Here is a 23,282-nt window from a genome sequence, read left to right on the forward strand (position 1 = left end):
TATAAACATATACACATGCTCACACATTATGGAGATGTCAGAAGTGATGGCACAGTTAAAGATGGCTGGTTGAAATGCATGGCTAGAGCAGTACTGAAGCTCCTTCACACTTCAGTGACTGAATTTGGTATCCAACTTTGACAAAGTCTTTAGAAGAAAATTTAATTCTGGCTTTGGTTCAGGTAAATAATTTATTGGCTTGCTGAGGATATTCCTTCTCTTGAGTGTTCTAGGTTTACAGGTCTAATTTTCATTAGAGGGAAATACATGGCCCTTTACACAGCCAAAGGCAACTGCAGGATTTCACAAAGATTTCAATGGTCTGTGCTTCAGGATTTCTTATGTGTACTGCACTGTTTGGAACTGGATATGTGTGAATATGTCTGTGCAGATGACAGGCTGCTCACATAGAAGAGGCAGCAGATGCCTTTGTACAGTCTGAACAACATCTGAGTTTGACCTTGACAACAGATTAAAGAAGTAGGCTTTTGAGGTAATATGGCAGTGGAACTAATTTTGGAGCTGTAAACATAAACCCCAACTTCACTCAAGTCTCTGGGTGCTCAAGAAGGTGATATTACTTTCTTTTGTAAAAAATATTTTTATAAATAAACATAAATGCAACTGTTCTTCCCCCCCCCCCCCCCCTTTTTTTTTCTCCCCTTTGTGTGTCCTTAACCAGAACAACCACAAAAACCATTCAATAATGGTTCTGATGCTTGGGATAAAGAAGATACTACAGCCCATATCCTTTCAGGCATTCTCTAGATAAAATAGGATCTTCTTCAGATCTGCTGTTGATATAGTACCAATGCTCTAATAATATCTTGAACATAGTCCAATTCTGACATTTTAAATGTGAGCAGATTTAGATTCTGTTTTTCAGAACACTTCATAGTGAACCACACACAGATTAATCAGAAAAGCCAATCCAGTCTCCAGCTACTCCCATTTTACCCTATTTAAACCCAACTTTTTAGGACAGAACATAGGACAACCAGCAAAGAGAATGTATGTTGGTGCTTAGAGTGACTGGAAGATTAAAAGTGGGCATAATTTTGTATGGGCTGATGAAATGTTGAGGAAATTTTAGATAGCAGAACCTTTAAGAAGAGTGTGAAGCAAAGGCAAATTGGCATTTGTGTGGAGCCTGCAGCTAAGGTAGATTCCTTTTTTAAGGAACAATATCTACATGATTCCTTCCCCACCTCCTCCCTGGAGGTCAGCTGGACATTCCTGAGAGCAAAAATGCCTGTGGGTTTATCCAGAGATCCAAACCCTTTCTGAGTTTCATCCTGCTCTTTCTCAAGAGCAATAACACATCCTTGCAAATTGTTTAAACGTCAGATAATTGTTGTCCCAGGTGGTTCTGTAGAAAATAATTCTATTATCTACATTTTTTTTCATTTCTTCAATAATTCAGTTCCAGATGGTTTTGACTGCCTTTCTGTTAAAAATCTCACTGCATTATAGAAGGCAAATTATAAACTTGACAGGCAAAAAACATTCAAAGAGCATTAGGTTCTCCTCCCTGCATCACACAACATTGTTAGCAATTATAAACACCAACTCCAAATACACTGAAAGGTTTTCAAGAAATTGGATGTTTGGGTTTCTTGTGGGGTTTTTTTGTTTGTTTGTTTGTGGTGTTTTTCAAATGATTGATTTAGACTGATATGAAAATACCTGCTCCTGATTATTCTTTTTTTGGAACAATCTAGGTGGCATCTCAGAAGCAGCATCTGTAAGGGCTGCATGCTAGATCAAAGCTAGACTGAGCTCCACCTGCAAAGAAAGTTTAAAGAAAGTATAACTCCTCTGAGAAGCAAGAATGAAGAGCTGGTGTGAACAGATGAGAAGGCAGCTGAGGTAATCAATAACATTTTTGCCTCAGTCTTGCTCTATCCCTCTGTCAAATCAAAGGACCACTAGGTGTGGACCAGCAGGGTAAAGTCCCTCCCACTGTATAGAAAGATCAAGTTCAGGACCACCTGAGGAACCTCAACATTCATAAATCTGTGAGATGCATCCCAGAGTTCTGAAGGAATGGGCTGATGTAGTTTCAAGGCCACTCTCCATAATATTTGAAAAGCCCAGGTGAAGTCCCTGGAGACTGGAAGAAGGGAAGCATTACATGCATCTATAAAAAAGGGTACCAAAGAGGAAACTACCAACTTGTCAGCTTCACCTCTGTGCCTGGGAAGATCAGGGAACAGATTCACCGTTTAATCATGAAGGTAAGTAATAGTTTTATGAGTAGATTAGATTTGCTCCCAAAAAGAAGGAACCACAAATGTATATTCTAAACATCAGCAGTGATTGATCATACTTGATTAGGTGTTAGTTTGGCGAGTACTAAAGTGAGAGGGAGAAGAAGAAATTGTCTCCTGGGATAACGAATAAATATTTGTACATCAATCCTCCTCACCATCAGGGAGAAGGTTGTGACCTGTCACTTCAACATCATGTTCTTAATTTTACTGTAGAGCTGAAGTCCCAAGGGACAAAATGAATGGTGTGGTGGAAATGATGCAAGTATTGTGAGATCTTCCCTCATTATAAATTAGGCAGTGAGGTACTTTGATATGGAAAATGTACTGTGTGCCTTCTGCAAAGTCATAATCTTACTTGTAATGCTTTGGTAGTCTAATTAATGTAAATACACAAGTCTGAATAATTGCTTTGGGGTCATCTTAATTAGAACTTACATATTTTAATTTGCAGAGAGATTAATTAAGATATACCCCGAATTGTCCACTAAATTCCATCCCTTATATTTTATGAAGAACTTTTCCATCTCACACCAGTTCAGGCCAAGAATACTAATCCTACCTCACCCTTCCACTCTGCCAGCACTTGATACAAAGAAAACAGTTCTTTGCACTTGCATACTAAATCACATGTAAACTCTAGCATCTGCTACCCTGCATTTCCCATGCATGGATGAACTATGGAAAAAATGGCTGTCACCACTATAACTCCTTCCCTGGACATCCAGAGAAAAAGACAGGACAGGACAGAACCAAGGGAGCACTGCCACAAGCTGGAAGGACCAATACAGAGCAACCCTGCCAGGGGAACACTGAACTTGTCCAAGCTTTATTGCTTGCTTGGCAGCCTGAGGCAGAAGAGCTGCAGGCCTGCAGCCATGGTAGGATGCCTGGAAATCCCCAGGGTGAGACAGGATGGGGAAAGACTCTCAATGTTTAGTGTAAGAGGTTTTAATGTACTACTTTCTTTTATCCAGAATTCATGAATTCTCACAAATTTCACAATCTCAGCACTATAAACTAGGTTATGTATATTTGCACTTAATGTTCAGGGAAAATTAAGTAAGAACTAGAAAAAAACTGGAAAGTAGCATTTCCAGCCAACTGCCTCTGCAAAATATATAAAAAAACCTGTAGCTATTTACAGCCAACCCTTGGTGCTGTTGTTCGGTTTCTGTGCCATCTTATCAGATTGGGGGGTTTCAATAGACCACTTAGGACAATGTAAAGCCAGGCCCCGTTTGAGTATTCCCAGCACTTGTCCAGTTTGACAAGCAGAATGCTCGTGCAAAACTTGAGATTCTTGAAGAAAAACAAAATTTTAATTACCAACCTATGGAAAATCAATTCCTTCTACATACCAATTGAGCAAAGACCACTCAGGATAGTCTAGTGTTAGAATGATTAAATGTACTTAAATTGCTTACAAAATAAAGACACTAGTTAGCAGATTTATTGCCAAATCAGATACTTCTTAATTAAACACTTTAAATGAAAATCCAACATTTCCTCCTTCAAATAGGGATTCTGTCTTGTCCACTCAAAGTCAAATGAAAAAAATGCCTATGGGTGCTGGGTTGTACTTTAACAGAGGAGGTGGACCTGGAACTGTAATCCCACTCAAACTTCACTGTCTTAGAGAAAGCTGGGAAAGCAAGGTTGAGATTACCACTAGAAGTAATAGTTTCTTGCAGCATTTTCCTCAGAGGAGAATGTATAAATAGCTATCCTGTGGACTGGTACAATCTGTTGGGATGACACCAGTAATATAAACATGTCCCTCCTGTTTCTCTTTCACCGAAGCCAACCCATTTTACCACAGCTGCATATAAAGAATTAGGTAAATTAGAAAGCAGGATTGAGAGGATTTTTTTAATAACACATTCAGACTTCTGCATAAGAGCTCAGAAACTGTAAGTGTAAGTAGTCTTTGTTTCTGTCAACACTGCCCATGCCCTGCCATGAACACCACTTCCTAATGTTCCCTTCAAATGCAAACTTTGGAACATGACTCATACTACACCACCAGATAAACAATGGAAAATATGCTGCTTAAACTTGTGAAGCCAGGCAGGGACTTGTGTGAGGGATATGACCCAGATGGATTTTCTGTTGTTGGTTGGTTTGGTTGGGGTTTTTTCATAGTGAAGTTCTGATAAATGTGAGGATGTTAACAGATAAAAATAATTGACAAAAGAAACTGAAAGTCTTGGAAGAAAATCCAGGTGAAGGAAAAATGGTCAGCTGGAAAAATATGTGTGACAGTTGTTGATGTAGGCGAGTTAAACCATCACAATACGCATGCATGTAGTGGTCAATAAAGGATGGATCTTCTTAGCTTCACAGTCTGGGGACTTACTTTCAACAGGTTTGCAAGCAGTGGCCCAGGACAGTTCCTTTCATAACTATTATGTCAACTTTGAGTTGAAACTGGAGAGCTTTTATCACCATCAGTGATAAAAGGTGCTAGAATAACCTGACAGCACATTTTCTGCCCAAAACAAAGCCACATGACAATTGCTGTAGACCATTAGCAACTGAGGCAGAGGATACTGTTATATGTGCATGAGACATGGGAAGCCTACACCTATAATTCTCTGTAGTACAGACTTGAGGAAAAGTCTCTGGAAAGAGAGAAGCAGGTGAGTAGACCAGTATGTGGTGACAGGTTGGACTTGATGATCTTCGAGGTCTCTTCCAACCTTGATGATTCTGTGTGTGTATGTTTAGAGGCGGAAGCTATGAGCAAAGATGCTGCTGCTTCTTGGTTGATTCCTCCAGCATTCAAGGAAATAGGTCTATGTTCTCTGAAAAAACATAATAGGTCTGCTTCAATGAGCTACTGGCTCATTCTTCTAAGCAGAATACTGCAAAATCCTGAATGTGTGACTGAACGGTCAAAGGAGCAATTGCTGCTTCCACATTGCCTTGCCATCTAAGTGACATAACTGAGATCAAGGCCCCTGAAAGATCAGGGGATCTCCCACAGGTTATGTGAAGAAATGAAAGGAATCATCCAACCAGGAGTATAATCCTATTTACCTTTATGAAATTAGTACCTCCTTCCTCACCTCCTGGCTGTTCAGAATAATTCCAGCATTGTTATAATACATTAATTTGCCCTCAGGTGAAAGGTGTCTCCACTGGAACATTTACACCAGGAACATGAAATACAACTGGATTGGGGTTGAGAGTGAAAGCCGTGTGTTAGAAATCTTCTTATCTACAACCTTCCTGCTCCTCTAGGCATAAATATGTGGACTCCAACAGGGTCCTTGAGGCACTAAATCCTGCAAGGCTGTGTCAGAAAGTCACAGCAATGAGCTATGGCCAAGTGTGTGACATACATTGGGCTGATCCAGAATGGGTTGTGGAATTGCTCTGCCACAACCCATCTATCCTGAAATGATGTAATGCATAATAAAACTAAGACAGGTACTAAAGAAAAGTTACTCGCAGGAAATACGTGCAGGACTTTTCTAGGAACTTCTTTACCTTCATGCTGGAACTAGAAGAGAAATAAGTAGCAATTAAAACAAAACAAAACCACAAACCAAAACAGTTTTATGATTGAAAGCATTTATTGATGATCACTAGTGTTGTATGCATCTATATTGTTATGTAGCCTTAGATAAATAAATGACAGGTATTTGACAAAGGAATATAAAATGGAGATCTTCATACACATTACCTTCTCTGATATCACATACCTCAAAGACTTTATGGTGGATGAATCATTTTCTGCCAAATTGTCATTAAGAAATACTTCTGAATATTATTCTAATCTCTTGCCTAAGAGAGAAGCAGAGCAAGGTTGGAACTAGTCTGAGATCCCCAGTCTGATGCTTGCCTTTCGTACCAGGCGGGAGCCAACAGAACCAGCAGTTTTGTGAGTATGTCCTTGCTCAGTGATGGTTTCTGAGCTATTTGCCAAAGAAACTGAGAAGATAGAGTGAAAATGTCCTTCAGACCATGCCAGCTGTGACAGGAGAGGAGGTTCGAATAGCTGCTTCCCTGCCCTCCAGCTATGAGTCCACCTATTCAGGACCTTACAGGAGCTGTCCAGCACCTTGAAAGCATATACATCTAAACTCTAAATATCCTGTTTCGACCATCTCGTTAAGATGTTGCTATGAATCAACCACAAAAGTCTGTTCATGCCCAGCCTGAGGAGGTTTCAAGTTCTGAGTCCACATACCTCTCCTTTGTTTTTTTCTTTCAGTCTTTGCTAAGTGAAATTCACATTCCCTTTCTATTAGGATGACTTTTCTTTATTTTGGTCAAAACTGAAGCAAACAGAAAGCTAATTATTTCCTGCTTCAAGCATAACAGCATTTATTGGAATGTTCCTTACAATCCAATCAGAAGTGTTATAGGAGATCAGTAATAAACGAGCTCCAATTAATTAAATGCATATAAACAGATCACTCCAAAAACTGTTTATTTATTTCCACCTCCTGAGTCAGCATCAGTTGTTACAAAGCAGGAAGAAGGTATTTGGTGGAGTTGAATAGAAAACATCATGATTGCAGAATGCTTCACTTGTGGTAAAATTAGTGAACTAGTGTTTAAAAAGAAATAGAAATATTATTAGTTCCACTGTTAAAATTTACTTTATTTGGGTGCAGTTCTTGCACCCCAGTTCCCTCTCCCCCTGCACCACCAGCACAGAGGAGGTAGAGAACTGGGAATGGAGATGACCCTGGGAAAAGGGGAGGACTGGGGGAAAGTTGTATTTAAGATCTGGCTGTATTTATCACTCTCTGTGATAAATACTCTAAATACTGGCTGTATTTATCAACTCTGAATGACCAGGGAAACTAAAAACCATTCTTTTTGTTTTGGTGCTACAGGCTCTTCTGAGCCAGTGAAGTACTGACAGCCTATGATCTTTGAGCTAGGAAAAGGAAGAAGGCTGGATAGAAAGGCTGACTGTGGCAGGAGATGTAAACACTCTCACAGGCTACTTGCTTGTGGAGCCAGAGGGCTGCAAGAGGGTAGACACTTCTCATCCCCACCCAAGGGAAGTGTGATGTTGAACACATCCAGTGTTCTAGGTAAAACAGCTAAACCCCACAGTCTGATGCACCAGAATCTGTTTTGTCCTCACAGCTATCTGGGGGTGTGTGTGCAACTTCTAAGCTGAAGTTCCTGCAGGAAAAGTCTGTTAAAATATTTTCATCCTGGACCTGTGTCAATGCATGCTTTGACACAGAACACTACAAAGGCTGAGCAGCTCTGCTTAAAAACTTTATTCTCTCTACCTTTTTCTCCATTCATAGAAAACCTGCTTTCAGCTTGAGTCTCTGCAGCTGGTAGATTTTTGTTCTCTCACAGTGTCAGTTTCTCCATCTGAAGCACTGTGTGTAACCCTTGCTTTGAAGCTTATGCCTGCTAAGAAATCACTCTTATTGAAATGTCTCACTAGGGTACTGACTTGCCTCATCAAATGTTCTTTATGAGTATTCTTTATGATTTTCTTCTCCTCTAATTTATATTGGAGAACATAATTCAGAACAAAAATTAATAATAGCAGCCTCTCAAGAAAGTGTGGTCAAACTGATCCAGATTTTTGTTAATGGCCCTTGCATCTGAATTACTATTGTGCTTGATTGCCTTCCCAACATTCATGTGCATAGCCTCTGCTGCTTGTACAGCTGTGAAAGCTCGTATTTGTTTAGAGAGGCAGAGCTGGAAGAACAAATCTTTTGTTCAGATCCACAGAGGACAAAACTTAGTAGCAAACTAAGAACGAGATTTAAAATCTAAGCATATATTCTGCCTACAGTTCAGTACAAGTAACAGTTGTTGGTTGCCTGAACTTTTGGTGACGTTGGAGTATGAGGAGAAAAATCACTAGATTTCTTTCTGAGATGAAAAACGGAGTCATTTGTGTGCATGCTCATACTCTTAATACATTTGCTTGACGTGCTCATGTCAGGTAAAAAATAGGAAGGCATAAACAGTATTTATGCAGAATAGAGCTTAGAGAGGCACAGCCAGAGCATCACGCAGGCATTCCCATCCACACACATCTGGGGCATGTTGGTCCCATAAAAGGCTGATGTTTGTGAGCCACAAGAGGAGACTTAGCCTCAGTAATTCTTAAGGTCTCCATTATTCAGATATTTCGTCAACTGAAAGCCTACAGTTAGCAGGAATGATTATACTCTTGCCACTGAAGTTATTAGTCATACGCAGATATTAGTCATGCACATAAAATGCAGAACCCTTTATTAAAAGCAGGGAACTAAGTTTTGGGGAGTTATTGGAAGTATTGGAATTTTTTTTTTTTTTTTAACTAAAAGCACAGTTGAAAGGGTTGATGCTTTCAGAGGTTATGGCTCAGTTGCCATGCAGTCTTATCAGGTAGGCCATAATGTAGAATGACATTTGGGTTAGAGGGAGAGCTGGTGTTGCAGTAATTGTTCATCCATATAGATTTTTCATTGAATAAATTCCATTTTAGTGTCTCTATACATTTGCCACAACTATTAAATGTTCTGGCCAGAGGATTGCAAGTCTGATGATATTTGACATGGCATTTTAAAGACAATAGGCATCCACAGTAGGGAGAAGTGATGGGTTAAGAGACACCAGAGTGACAACAATTAGTTAAAGGTTAAGAAATAAAAGCTACTTTTTAATGGACGTGCAGAATAACAAGGATACTTCTTACCTTCTGAATTACCAGGTTCATGGATTACACAACCAGATTATAGCATCCAATCTAAGGTATAAATCAGAATTCTTACATTGTCCTGAAGCCCTGAAGAAATTCAGGAAATGCTGCCAATAGCATGAAATGTGAAAGAGATTACCCTTTTACCTCTGTCTCTCTCTCAATCCCCCTCCACTTTAGGTATACAGAAGAGACACCATGTCAGACAGAGTGTAATTCTCATGCAGGTATCAAAGTGGAGCTACCCCATCTAAGAACTTGGACATTAGTGGTAAGCAAGATTTAGACGGGAAGAAAACATCCTCCATAACATCAGCAAGTGACAGATTTTACTCTGCCTGCTCTGGATTTGACTAGCCTTTGAATCTCCTACTTTTAATCATTTTGAGGGAAAAGTTTCATATATTTGCAAACCTACAGGCCTGTCCTTTTAAACTGTGAGTATGGTAGAACACTTTCATGATGCACAAGTTAAATTCACTACCGTGAATGTCTGGGGAGAACATGCTTGGGACTAGAGATAAAACTTATGGTAAGGGACCATTTAGATAATAACTGTGTAGGGATCTAAACCAGAGTGGAAAATAGAAGCTCCTTACAACGGACAATAAATTTTTGTAATCACTTTCACCAAGTCCCCTGTGCAGCCTTACAATTAAAAAGTAGGTCATCATCCCCTTCAAAAACCTGTAGAGGTAGCAGGAAGAGATACCCTTACTTAGGACAAAAATAAAGACAAATCTCAAAGCTGCTCTTCAGGCTTTAATGAATGTAAATACAGATTCTGATATGGACTTGGCAGAGATGAGTTCTGGGGGTCAGTATACAAACAACAAGATAATCTTTCTGGTTTAATTTTGTTGTTCTGGTAGAGTAGTGAGGATTTAAAAAGCAGAAATAAAGCCATGCAACAAGTAGCTTTTTCCTAGGTCCACTCAGTTATGTTAATTCTCGTGCTGCATTCCTTCAATCTAAAACATTTCAGTCAAGTACTGGGGCCCCTGCTTTTAAAATTTTTTCTCAGTGGTCTGGATGAGAGGATTGAGCGCACCCTCGGCAAGTTTGTAAATGGGAGGGAGTGTTGATCTTCTTGAATGTATGGAGGCTGTACAGAGAGAGATCTGAACAGGGCAGTGAATTGATGCATTAAGGCCAAGTATGAGTTTGAGCAAGGTCAAGTGCTGGGTCCTGCAGCTGGGTCTCAACGACCTCATCCAACACTATAGGAGTGAGGAAGAGAAGCTGGAAAGCTTCTCAGCAGAGAAAGACCTGTGGGTGTTGATTGACAGTCAGCCTGAATATGAGCCAGCAGCGCGCTCAGGTGGCTAAGAAGGCCACACCTTGGATTGCATTAGGAACAGTGTGACAAGCAGGAGCACTCAACACTAGCAAGGCCACACCTTGGTAACTGTGTTCTTTCTTGCACAGACCTGAGCACAGTACTCCAGAGGGCTAAAATCTCTGCCTGGTGGCTCCCTAGTGTTAAAGATTCATCCCTTTGAACATAAAATACAGAGTAAATAGGACTGAAAACAACTGGGCACTTGTACACCACAGGCAAAGACAAGGGTGTCCATGACCCAGATAATGTATGTGTGTGATAATGTGCTTCACAGTATTTCTCTAGAGGTCTTTGCAGTTGTCGCAGTTCTATACATTTTTTCCCTCTCATCAAAACCAAGCAAAAATCCTAAGGTTTGTGATCATGAGTTTTAAGATGCTTGAGACCTGTAGCACTTTCATCTGAAGGGGTACACTGCTGAAACACTCATTTTTGTGTTATTTCACCCACTGTTATTTGGGCATCATCAAATCATTATATATTTCCAAAATATTTTTCATAGATCCTGCTTGAAACTACAAGATGATGCTCAGCTATTTTTTTTGTCCCTCTTGCATGTGGTAATTACGATGAATCAGAGTTTATTCTGTGTTTCACTGATCACCATAGTAACCTGTACTCTCTGTATTTAATAGGAAACAAAAAAGTTATTTACTTGACAAGGATGGAGTTCTGGGAAGCATTGGTTTATGAACCTTGGCAAAATATTTTAATGGGACTACTTGCTTCCCAGGTTAAGTGCACCAGTAATTTCATCTTAATCTGTCATGCAGATTTCACAAGAAAGAATAAATTGCAGACAAATTTTATTTATTAAGATTACAGCTATTTTCTACTTTTATCAGTCATTATAAAAACTAGACAGTGCCCTGTTCAGTCCAGAGCATTTATACCTATTTGAAGCACAGAAAAAATTCTTTGCTAGCTATTTGGCTTAGTTTGTACTCCCAGGAACAAAAGATATTCCTAAACTGCAAATAAGAAATAGTAAATGCTTATTGTTATCTAATAAAATCATTGCTGGTTAGCATTAGATCTCTTAAGCCCAAACTGTGAGATTGCCCATCAGATTTTGGTAGTTCCTTTAGTGGTACAAATTAATTTATTTCATTTATGATGCAACTTACTTTCAATGTGTAAATTGATCTTTCTGACTAGTTACTCTTAACTGAGTTCAATCCATTGATCTGCCTCATCAAAGTGACCCCACAAAATGCAGAGATGACACAGTGGCAATAACAGGTACCCAGCATGGAGGAGAGGAAGCTGTGGGAAGCTGAGGAGCCTTTCTGCCCAGCTCCTTGCTCTGTGGAACTTAGACAATACATCTGACATCTTATTGAACTTTTCCTTAGTCATACAGGCCATGTTGTAAGCAAAGCAGTGTGTTTCCCACACAGTTTTTCTTTATGTGGAGAGTTTCTGCACTTCGAGTACTCTGGCAGAAACATTCCATGATATTCTGACATGCTCTCAGAAATGTTCATAAAGTAATCCGTCAAGAAAAGATGTACATTACATTTCTGACCTTCTCTATCTGCAATGAATGCTTCATTATTTAACTTCATGACTATGTATCTATAAACCACTTCCCTCACCACCTTTACAACTTAGCTAAACCATAATTACAAGCACACATTATTGAGGTAGTCTCCAGTCCTTTAAGCTTTCATGCATTTTACCTGTCTTTTGTTAACCATTTTATCATGCTGCAGTGAACCATATTTCACAATGATGCAAAATTAGGACTCGACTTTAACCACTTCTATAGGGAATGTTTTACCCAGAAGGGTGAATTGAGTTCTTATAACTCAGAAAGAATTTGATGTAAGCTCTGGGACATTAAAATGTACTGAAAAAAAATGGAAAACACATCTACTAGCTCAGAAATTTCATTTTACTGGAAACAAGGGACTGGTGTTTAATATATTTATATACTAAAATATATATTATCTCCTGCAGGAGCAGACACAATCAATACCAAGTATCAAACAGTATGTCGACATTGATTGTACAGAAAATCCCTTTCATGCTCATGTCATCAAGTAGGTTCTCTGTGCTTAGGAATGCAATTTGGAATATGTGCATTATGTATGTGTAAACCAAACTATTATTATCACTTCAGCTGTTTGTGTCTTGGCACTGCAGTTTTGCTGATGTAATAATTTGGTCATAGAAAGGGATGGAAATTCAAATCTTCAAAGTGCTATTCAGAAGGAACTGCTGAGTAGGTGCACTGTGGGTTGTTCTTGTTCTTTTTAGATATCTTTTTTCTCTGCAGAGAGATTAAACATCATACCTGGATATTATCTCACAAATACCACACACAGAGTATTTATGAGCAAGATACAGGAAGACTGGTAGCACAAGCAAAAATCAGAGGCGTTAGGAGATAGTAAATGTTACCTGTGAGAGATGCATTTTCTTAGCATAATGAGCTTACAGTGATTTTGCTCTATAAAGCATTTGATCAAAATATTAGCAGTGTTTTGGTTTTGTTTTGGTTTTCTTTTTTCATTCTAAAAGTTGCAGAAGACAGGGATCTGGGGCTGGTGTGCTTAATGGTTTAACTTGTCTATATAGGCAGGTACACAAAGAAATAGACTTTCCCTAGGCATGCTCTGAAATAGCCAACACAAGCTAGCTCTGAACAGGAACCATCTAACTATGCCTAAGCTATTAAGCCCCTCTGAGCTTTCCTAACAGTCGGGATCAGCCCAAGCTAAGTGCAGCTGCATTTGCCTTTGCAGCTTCACCTGGGAAACTGGCATACAAATATCTACCTTTCACATAAGTGTGATATATTTAAATAATGTCATATTGGATATATTGGATGCAATAAGAAGAACCTGGATGGAAAACTGCATAAATGCAAAGCATTAGATCATTAATGCCCGCAGCTTAAGCTTTCACATTCTGATGATCAATGTATGCTTGTATCTTTTTCTCCATAAAATAAAATAATTATTTCTGAGGTAATGGTGAAGAGCTTGCAGAGAATTTATATATATGAGTTGTACATAATTTATGCTTTGAAGAATTTGCATAAATATTTCATTTCCCTCATAAATGTCATTAGTACAGAACACTGGCAACAGATTCCACATACAATCCACCTTTTGTTAATGTCCATAAAGGCACAGCACACAGGTCACACACACCAAACAGAAGACTTCAGCTCAATAAAAGAAATATAATCATAGAAATATAATTGTTTGCACAAATTTAAGGAAGATTTCAAATAAAGCACCACAGCAATACCGATTTTGATGTAGCCAACCTCTAAAAATACAGATTTTACAGAGTCAATGCTGTCTTGATTTACGTTCTAACCCAAACCAAAAGTCTCAGCTTCACTCTGTCCACTTATTGATTTGTCTGGCATGCCTAGTTGTTCTTTTTCCAGAAATGCTTTTCTGCTCTCAAGTTTTAGCTAGCTCTCCCAAAAGAATGTCTAATACAGTGACAAAGAGCAATTCTATTTCTTACAACTGAGCTATTGACTATCGTAATAAAAAGGAAAGGCAGAAGTCATGTCAGCTTAGCTTCTGACAGGACCTTACAGTGCTCCTTCATTCAAAAACACTTATGTAATCAACAAGCAATGAGTAATGAGCTGCAAAATATCAGTAGCCCTTAATTTTCTATCAGGTATGATAAAATATTTATAATGCTGTGCTGTTTTTAAGGAATAAAAGACCTATCACCAAGACAGAAGTTCTTTGCTATTTTACTGTAATACCTCTTCTTTTTTTCTCTCCTGCTACCTGACATCTAAATGCCTATAATTTTAGACATCAGGACCACATACTGGCAAAAAATTTAAAAAAATAACAAAAAATTCACAGGCAGAGAGCAGAAAGATATTATTTTTGCTGTTTGTAAACAGTAATGCTACCTGATGTGCATCTTCACCATTTTCTTCATCTTTTCATGGGAGAGGTGCAAGAGGTAAGAGCACAAGGAGACAATCAAGGTCAGGCTCAATGGGGCCCTGAGCAACCTGATCTAGTTGGGGAAGTTCCTGCTTACTGCAGAGGGTTTGGACTGGACTAGATGACCTTTAAAGGTCCCTTCCACCCCAATGCATTCTATGATTCTGTTCTTTAATAAGCCTTAACAATTTTGCTCAGATTAAATTATTACAGTAAAACTGAAATCCTTTGGATAGCGGTAAAAAGCCATGTTAGGGAATCACAGAAGAAATCAAGAGAGGATATAAAGCCATACTTAGAAAAGATTAAACAACTCAAAGTTCTCAATGAAAGTAACATACAGGAAACAGAGGCAGAAATGATTGATTGAGTTGCAAATGTATGTGTGGGTAAGAGAAAAAGGAAGAGTAAATTGGACTGGGGAGTAAATCCATTTAGATCATTATAGTACAATATGGCCATATTCCAGAAAAACATTTGAGCATATTTAATATGTTTTAACATGTGAGTCACTCTCAAAATCAGAGCTCAGGTTTAAGTTATTTCATCACAGCCAAGCTCTTCTCTTGAATTATATTGCCTCAAGCCAAAGCCCATAAGCCAACTTACTTAAAAATCAAAGGGTTTTAGACTGGACATCCACCTGAAGAATCCTTTTTTTGGACACAGAAAATTGGACACTCTGCCTTCCAACTTATTTTTACACACACAGAGGCTGAAGGAAGAGGAATGATAACGGCAGCCAGAGGGAATGTCACATGAACATGAGCCAGCAGTGTGCCCAGGTGGCCAAGAAGGCCAATGGCATCCTGGCCTGCATCAGAAATAGTGTGCCCAGCAGGAGCAGGGAAGTCATTGTGTCCCTGTACTCAGCACTGGTTAAGCTACACCTTAAGTACCGTGTCCAGTTCTCGGCCCCTCAATTTAAGAAGGACATTGAGAGTCTTGAATGTGTCCAGGAAGGGCAATGAGGCTGGGGAGAGGCCTCAAGCACAAGCCCTATGAGGAGGGGCTGAGGGAGCTGGGATTGTTTAGCCTGGAGAAGAGGAGGCTCAGGGGAGACCTTATTGCTCTCTACAACTATCTGAAGGGAGGTTGTAGCCAGGAGGGGGTTGGTGTATTCTCCCAGGCAACCAGCACCAGAAGAAGAGGACACAGTCTCAAGCTGCACCAAGGGAAGTTTAGGCTAGAGGTGAGGAGAAAGTTCTTCACAGACAGAGTTGTTGGCCATTGGAATGTGCTGCCGAGGGAGGCGGTGGAGTCACCATCCCTGGAGGCGCTCAAGAGGGGATTGGACGTTGCACTTGGTGCCATGGTTTAGTAGTCATGAGGTGTTGGGTGATAGGTTGGACTTGATGATCTTTGAGGTCTTTTCAAACCTTATTGATTCCATGATTCTATGACATAGGGATTCTGCAAGCTTTTAATTTGTGGAAAACTTCATTAATATTTTGTGAGATTTAACTTGGTCAAAATTAATGTACAATTAATTTTTGTTTGTGTGGTTTGGTTAGCAGGGGCTGTGCTCAGGGAAAACAGCTTTGTACAAGCATACCTGAAGATAAAGCAGAGAAGATCCTCCTCTCTCTGGGAGCATAAGCAGAGCTTTCCAAAGTGTCTCTGTGAAGACAATTCACGTTGAGGTCATTAAGTCTTAATAACAAGAAATTGATTCTTTGATTATTATTTCCTTCCCAAGTTTTGGTGGGATTTCCATCCAGGGCAGAGAAATGACATTCTGAGAAGTCTCACTAAGTTCTTTGTTCTGAACCAATCATTTGGGTGGATTAGCACGTGAAAAGATCAGAAGTTTAAATCTTATATATTCCCCCCCACTGTTTCATCCTTAGACGCCCATTCTGATTCCTCTTGAAGTACCCATCTTCTGTTTTCTAGGGTAGAAGAAACACCATTATGGCTTTTCAGAAATGAACGAGGTAGAAAAGATAGACAGACAGATATGCATACAATACATGTCAGTGTCACCATGTACCATAGCATGTATTTTTCTTAACTCCATTTCCTGAAGAATAGCTCTCATTAAATAATAGTTAAATTCTAATTCTCAAGGTTTCACAGCAAAACACTAAAATTCTTGAATTTTTCCCTGCTTCTAAGATTGCTCTAAGGATGCAACAATGTGCTCATTCAAGAAATTGGCAGGATAGGGTGATCTGTTTATGTAATATGCTACAGACTTCTTTTTCTACCAGGAAACCACGATGATGCACAAGAGCAAACCTATATTTTCATACAAGCAAATTATTCACAAGTGGTGTGTTTTGGTGGGTTTTTTTTAAGTGCAGCATTTTATTAATAACCTACTAGTTAAAAGGTCCTTTGAAACAATTCAGAAATTAACATGAAAAACTATGACTTCCTTAAGCGTCTCTCTGTTTCATTTATTGCCAAACTCTCACTCAGCAAGATGAGATGGCTGATAATTATTCAGGGTTGCCAATTAACCTACTTAGCAGGTCACATAGGTAACTGGCTTAGATTGTGTCAAATCTCATTATTGTGATAATAATTTAATCAGCCACTGCATTGACTGAAGGCCAGAGAATCTGGAGAATAAATTAAACAGAAAAATAAAATCAGTACCCAGTCAGACATTATGCTTAAATAAATGAAAACAGTTTGTTGCACAAGATTCTAAAGCATATTGCTCACTAGTAGAAACCTGGTAAAGTCTGGGCTGGGGGTTGGTGGTATTGAGGGAGGGAATTTTTCAATCATAAGACTCAGCAAGAGTATAAAAAAGTGTTATGTGTCACATTGCTTTTATGAATGAAAGAGAGTTGTACGTATGAAAAAGTCATGCACATATGTCATTCTTTAGCATTTAGACAGACATGCCGTGCACTTTTCTTTAATGCAGTGTTACAGACCAGGCACTGCTTCTTTGTGATCTAAATGGCCTCTCCCACATGTCCCAACCATATTCAGTACTTCATGCCTATCTTTAGAACAAAAACAAAGGAATGTCAAGTAAGAGGGTCATGTAATGGATAAAATTATATTGCTAGATCTTTCAAGATGGAAAGAAGAAATATCACAGTAAGTGCAATTGTCAAAGTCTTAGATTGGGTGAAAAAGCTGTGCTCTATGTTTACAAGGTAACTGAGTAAATAGGAGGGAGGAAGGGTTCTGTGCAGATAGAGAAAGAAACACTTCAAGGAACGGTAACGTATTTACAGTTGTGCTTAACTATGAAATACATACTTATATTTGCCTTAAAGAGAGGCACAAACATTACTGGAGATTATAAATGCTTTAATATTCAAAATATAGCTGGAACAAAAATACAATTATTAATAATAGGACCTAGCTGGTCTTAAATGTGTGAGGTGTGAGGAGTGAGCTGTCCCACAGCACAGACAAAAATACATGCAAAACTCAGGACAAGACCAGAACATGATGAACATGCCCTTGTCTTCATAGTCTATGCCATTAGTTTAGCATTTACAAGAACAAGAGGGCTATAAAAGAAACCATCACTTCTCCAAGTAGTGGATCATTCAGTTTAAACATATCTCACAGGTCTTGTAGCCAGGAATTACAGTGCACCGAGTGCTGTTCCATGACTTGTAATTTATTCACTCAGTAGGAAGAAATTGACTACCATATTCAGCTCATGATAAGCTTGTAAAATAAAAACAGCCAGCATGTAAAAACAGCCAGCATGCCAGGGGTGAATGCTGATCTGTTAACTAGCTTTGGGTTTTCCTATAACAATGAGCACAAATACATGCTTAAGTTACTAGATGTGACCTAGACCGCTCACTTATCTTGCAAATGCATTGGTTTGAATCCTAAATCTTCTTGCTACTGAAACTGCATGCATTATAGCAGAAAGGCTGAGCATATCTACTTCAATTGTGGAATTACAGAAACAACACACAGTTCTTAAGTGTCTGTTTTAACTGTGTCCACAGAATATAAATGCTATAGTAGTCAATAAGTCCTTAGATAGTTTTAACAAAGAAGACTAAAGCAGGATATCACTATTCATGGATGCTACTCACTAGTTCAGGAGTGCCAGATAAGAGAAACTGCTTGCAGAGGGAAAACCACTTTTACCTAATTAGTAGAAAACTTAACACTGAGAAGCTAAACTTTCTCATTAAAACTTTCACTGATAAATGAAAAACAACACAACAAAACAAAACCAGCAACAGGGGAAAAATAACAGTACAACCCCAAAAAACCCAAACAGGAAGAAGTTTAAAGATAGTAGCTTCATTTTTTAAACAAGTCAAGAGCTCAAAAGTGTTGGATAAATTGCAGTATTTTCAGGAGGCATCAGCTCATGTAAATGAAATTACTCTTTGCTAGGAGTTTGCAGGCTAGACTCCAGATGCCAGCAGTTACAAATCTCTGTGGACAGAAGGCTTACAGCTCCCAGTCAGAAGGCCTCCCAGTCTGCTTTACTGGTTCATGTGAATCTTTCCAGTGTTTGCAGCTTACTGGTAAATTTTATATATGTACTGAAGTTATAAATGGCTAATCAAATTTCAGAGGCTACAATCACAGTAAAGTGTTACAGTAGATTAAGAAACTCCAGTACAATGATGAATATATTTCACTAACTATTCAGATAAATCTGATTTTATAAGTGCTTCAATAAGTCAAAATTATTATGTCCATGACAGTCTAGCAAGCCATCATTTCAGAGGTTAGCTTAAGGCATTGACATAGCCTAGGGAGCATCATTCCCATTCTGTGAAGTCAGGAAATATTCTAAGTGGGATTTCAAGTCTGGAAGGAGATAAGCTAAAAAGCAAGCAACAATACAGATCTACAGATGTATACTTTGCTGCAGCTGTGAGGGATTGTTGCAGAGGCTGAACATAACACTAATTGCATCTGCAGCAAAGATCTGTTGCTCTGTATGAGAACTGCTCAGAGAAAAGGATTGGTTAGAGTCTTTTTTTGCTCTCCTTTCAATTATTACATTTTCCATTCTTAAAAGGAAAAGGGGAAAAAAAAATTCCCCACCATATTTTTCATTGTTCTCTCATTCATAATTCACAGTCTGTAACTGTCATCAACAGTAACCCCATTATATAGTTGACTTAGCACTATTTTACAACTCTTCACTTTCAAAAATTGCTTTCCATTGACACCATTATTTCTTTAGTTGACAACAATCACCTGTGTATGTGTTAACTACAAATTTAATGAGAAGAAGTACTAGTGGATACGATGTGATAGTGTTTGGGACAGATCCAGAGCAGGCAAAATTTTATTAACACACCTAGTGGTGTCTAGGCTTGAATATTTCTGTTCTGTGCTGATCTCTTTTCATTCCTCTTCTTACTCAGACTAATACTGATTTAGCACTTATTCCTCTCTATGGGTGATGCTAATTTCCATCACGCTTGCAGCAAATTGAACCATATACCCTCCTGGGACAGTTTGAGCGAGGGAATGACTTCTCTCTCTGCTGAAAATTATGGCTGCTTGCAGCTGCTAATTTCCACTGAAAGGAAAAAAGAACAGGCAGGCTTTAATCGGAAGAGGGTAAGATGAGTGAAGAAATCATGCTCTGAGCATTCCCAGGGTTACAGCAACTCCATCCACAAGGAAGGCACTGCAGTGCTTTCCCCAAAATAGAGCTAAACATGCTGCAAGGTGGCCCCTTTGCCCTGATCCTCATCCCATCTCTCACCTCAAAGACCATTTGCTGTCTCAGGGAGGAGGTTAGTTACAATCTATTGGGACCCTTATCTGATCATCCACCTAAATGCTGGAGCTGGAAGAGCAAAGGGTGCACTGCATTTTTCCCTGCCATGACTGTCTGTTTTTCTGGACAGCAGAAATGGTTTTAAATCACCACAAGCTGCGAAGAGCCCAGACTGCTCTATCCCACTCCCTAGACAAGCATTTTATCACTAGGTTGTATTTTTTACAAATAGATACCATATATTATACTCAACAGAGAGCACACCAATCTTACTTCAAGCCCTGGTGAGAAGATCAGTGTTGGAAACTTAGTATAGGAGACAAATTAGTCCCATATAACTTCCAATACAGAAGATTTAACCGTCTGCCTGCCTGCATCTGCACTGGACAATTCTGGCTCAGGAAATGACAAGTCTTTTGGTTTAGGACTGCAGAATATGGATGATTTTAGTTTACTTCTGTGGCTTTCCCACTGCTCACAGAGCAAAGCCTTTATCTTCCACAGCTGAACCCTTAGATTGTCAGGGATTCCTTGTGGAAGGACAGTTTACTGTTCAAGACAACTCCACAGATTCACCAGTGCAAGAGTCTGCAACAAAATGCAAAACATTTTACACGTAATGCAGTGATTAACCATGGGCCTTCCATAACATTCATCATTTAGTGAATGTATAAATAGAATAAAAGCAATATTGAAGCAAATAATGACCTCTGACACAAAAAATGGCTTGCATTTCGTATTACTTTACTTAACTGCCCCCTTCTTCCCCCACCAAACAGAAGCTTTATTGACAAAATGTAATTTAGTCTGTAGACTTAAAGAATGTGCAGCCCTGGGAAAAACTGAATTATGGCTTCTATTTGTGAGACAAGGAATGGCATGCAATAACTTAATGAACTGGAAGTTTATTAGCTGTAAAAGAAAGAACTAATGGAATGTGTTGCCTATCTTTTTTTTTTTTTAATCTCAAAAATGTTCAGGTGGGTAAGTGTTGCATTCATTATGTATTAATTATCTTATAAATACAAGTATGTGCTAGCATCTCAATGAGCTACAGAGGCATCTCAGCCTCTAGTTTAATGTGTACTTTATTAGTTGGGTTTGGAGGCTGTATTCTAAACTCAGGTCATTAGAATTTCTACTCAGATATTCAGCCAGCAAAAATACTTGCTTGAACACTGGAGATACCAACTTACATCATCTAAGGTTACAGCCCTCTGCTCCCTGCACAAACTGTATTCATCAAAATTGTGGAGTCAAATAAATGCACACACAGCCATGATGACAGTCTCATTTGAATTGCTTTGTGGACACATAAATACAAACGGAGAGTAAGATAATGATATTAACAAGAGACATGCAGAGAAACCAGTCTAACATAAAATGTAAGAAGTCAGTATTTGGCTGTTACAGTTTTCTCCCCCATGTAAAGTATAGAGATTTACCTCAGCTACACTTCCATGTGGACCTATTTAACTTGAATGATTTATCACAAAATAGTTTGGATCATGATATGTGTGTAGGAATATGTGGAATAATGATAACAATAAAGTAGTCTCAAATCTGTTAGGATGCTTCTTCCAGACTTAGCTGATTTTTATGCCTTAAAACACAGTGTAACAAATAGAATTTAGCCCTAAATAAATACATAAAACAAATGTGCAAGTAACAAAAAATGACAGGGAGTAATAAATTCAAATTCAAGTCAATGCGTATGAAGGTATAAGTAGACAAAGAAGTCAGGTTCTAACCTAACAGCCCCAATATTTCATCTGCTGCACAGATCCTTGGGTAATTTTAATTTTAAGCCTGCAAAGGACTGATCTGTTTGTTTTGATTTTCTGTTCCAGAGATAAAAGGAAAGAAAGAAAACAACCTTGCATTAAAATATGCTTCTATTACACTCCTGTGGGTGGATCCTTTTTTGTTTTGTTGCGGTGGTGTTTTGGGTTTTGTTAATGGCCATTCTAGCAGCAGATGTTTTACATGCATTTAGTTGTTTAGAAGACCAATCGTAGCCATTCCACTTAATCAGGTAACAGCATGCTATTGACATATTAAACCAATAGATTTGTTTTTTTTATCAAAGTAGGTTTCTTCTCAGAGGTCTAATACGACAGCATTTTGAGCCATTTGTGCTGAGCACAATCGAAGGGCCAGTAATCCAATTATTTGATTTTCTTGCTGAAGAGAACAGGAGAGAGAGAAAGCCATCTTTCCCTTGCTCCAGCAAGTGAGCTGCAAGCCTGCATTAGGCTTTAAGCTTCCTGTGTAAAATATACCCCAAGGGCAACAGAAGGCCACTTAAATACAGCTTGGAGGGCATAAGTGGAACATGGTTGTGGCACATTGGCTTTCTGCCCAGGAATAAACTCCAACCATTAGCATCAAAAGCTCATCCTGAAGCTCTTACACTGAAATTAAATGCAATCTATCAAATGAATAAACAATAATAAATTAAAGTAGTGCAAGTAAATTAAAAAAATAAATTGTAGTAATTTATACTGTGGATCATGTGCTCTGGATTGCTTTTCCAGCCTGCACACCTCATATGTGCACACCTTCAGCCTTTTTGTTTTTCATCTTATTCTTGCCCATGCAAAATAGCCCTCAATGCACAAGTTTAGTTTATTCACTACTAAAACCATAGTTTTAAATAGAGCTTGCTTTTCATGTGCAAATAATTTAATTTACTTCTGCTTCTCAGCAGAATCTGACCTGCTCTATGTGAAGAGTCTATGTGAATTGTATCTGAACAAGAATGCAGGCAACGGTTGAACATGCAAAAGTGTGCTTGTAGATAGCTCAGGTGGAACTGCATATTCTGGTTTAGGCAGTCCATGATAATTTCAATAGACTTGAGAATCTGGATACCTACAAAGTTAAAATGAATCACTCCTTTTAAAGTGCTCACAGGAAAAGCAGACTGTATTCTGAAAGAGATTTTAAAAGGTGAATTTTCAGTAAGCAGAATTTAATTACTTAACTGGAATTTTGCCATGATACCCTGGCTAAACTTTCACTTTTTTTTGTGGGGAAAAAAAAAACACAAACAAAACCAACCAACCAACCAAAACCCTAAGGGAAACTATTATGCTCTATCTGAATCATAACTATCATAGCAATAAATTCAGCCCTGTGCCGGAATGGGACAGTACTAAAAAGGAGAGCAAAGGGAAACATCTCACCTGCTGAATATTAGTCTCATTTTATGGAGCAACTTGATTCTTCCCAGGAACTTCTTTCCTAAAACTTCCTTAGGGTATGAAATAATTGGCTATTAACCAGCGTGTTCTTGACCCGAAGATGGAGCAGAAAACATGCAAGACTTGTCTAGATTGAGATAAAAGAGAAATTAGAGCTG

At 38.7% G+C, this 23,282-nt stretch overlaps 1 long non-coding RNA gene across 1 annotated transcript in view; it reads right to left on the minus strand.

Moving 5' to 3' along the window:
- The window catches only part of LOC128898094 (uncharacterized), a 71,682-nt gene extending 48,436 nt beyond the window's left edge, over window positions 1-23,246 (minus strand). Inside the window, exons 1-2 of the long non-coding RNA XR_008462696.1 lie at window positions 23,107-23,246; window positions 15,785-15,849 (exon numbers count right to left, since the gene is read on the minus strand). This is a non-coding gene — a long non-coding RNA (uncharacterized LOC128898094). The remainder of the gene's footprint in view (window positions 1-15,784; window positions 15,850-23,106) is intronic.
- Window positions 23,247-23,282: the final 36 nt, after the last annotated feature.

This window comes from Dryobates pubescens, chromosome 18 (assembly GCF_014839835.1).
Source record: "Dryobates pubescens isolate bDryPub1 chromosome 18, bDryPub1.pri, whole genome shotgun sequence".
Taxonomy (NCBI): Eukaryota; Metazoa; Chordata; class Aves; order Piciformes; family Picidae; genus Dryobates; species Dryobates pubescens.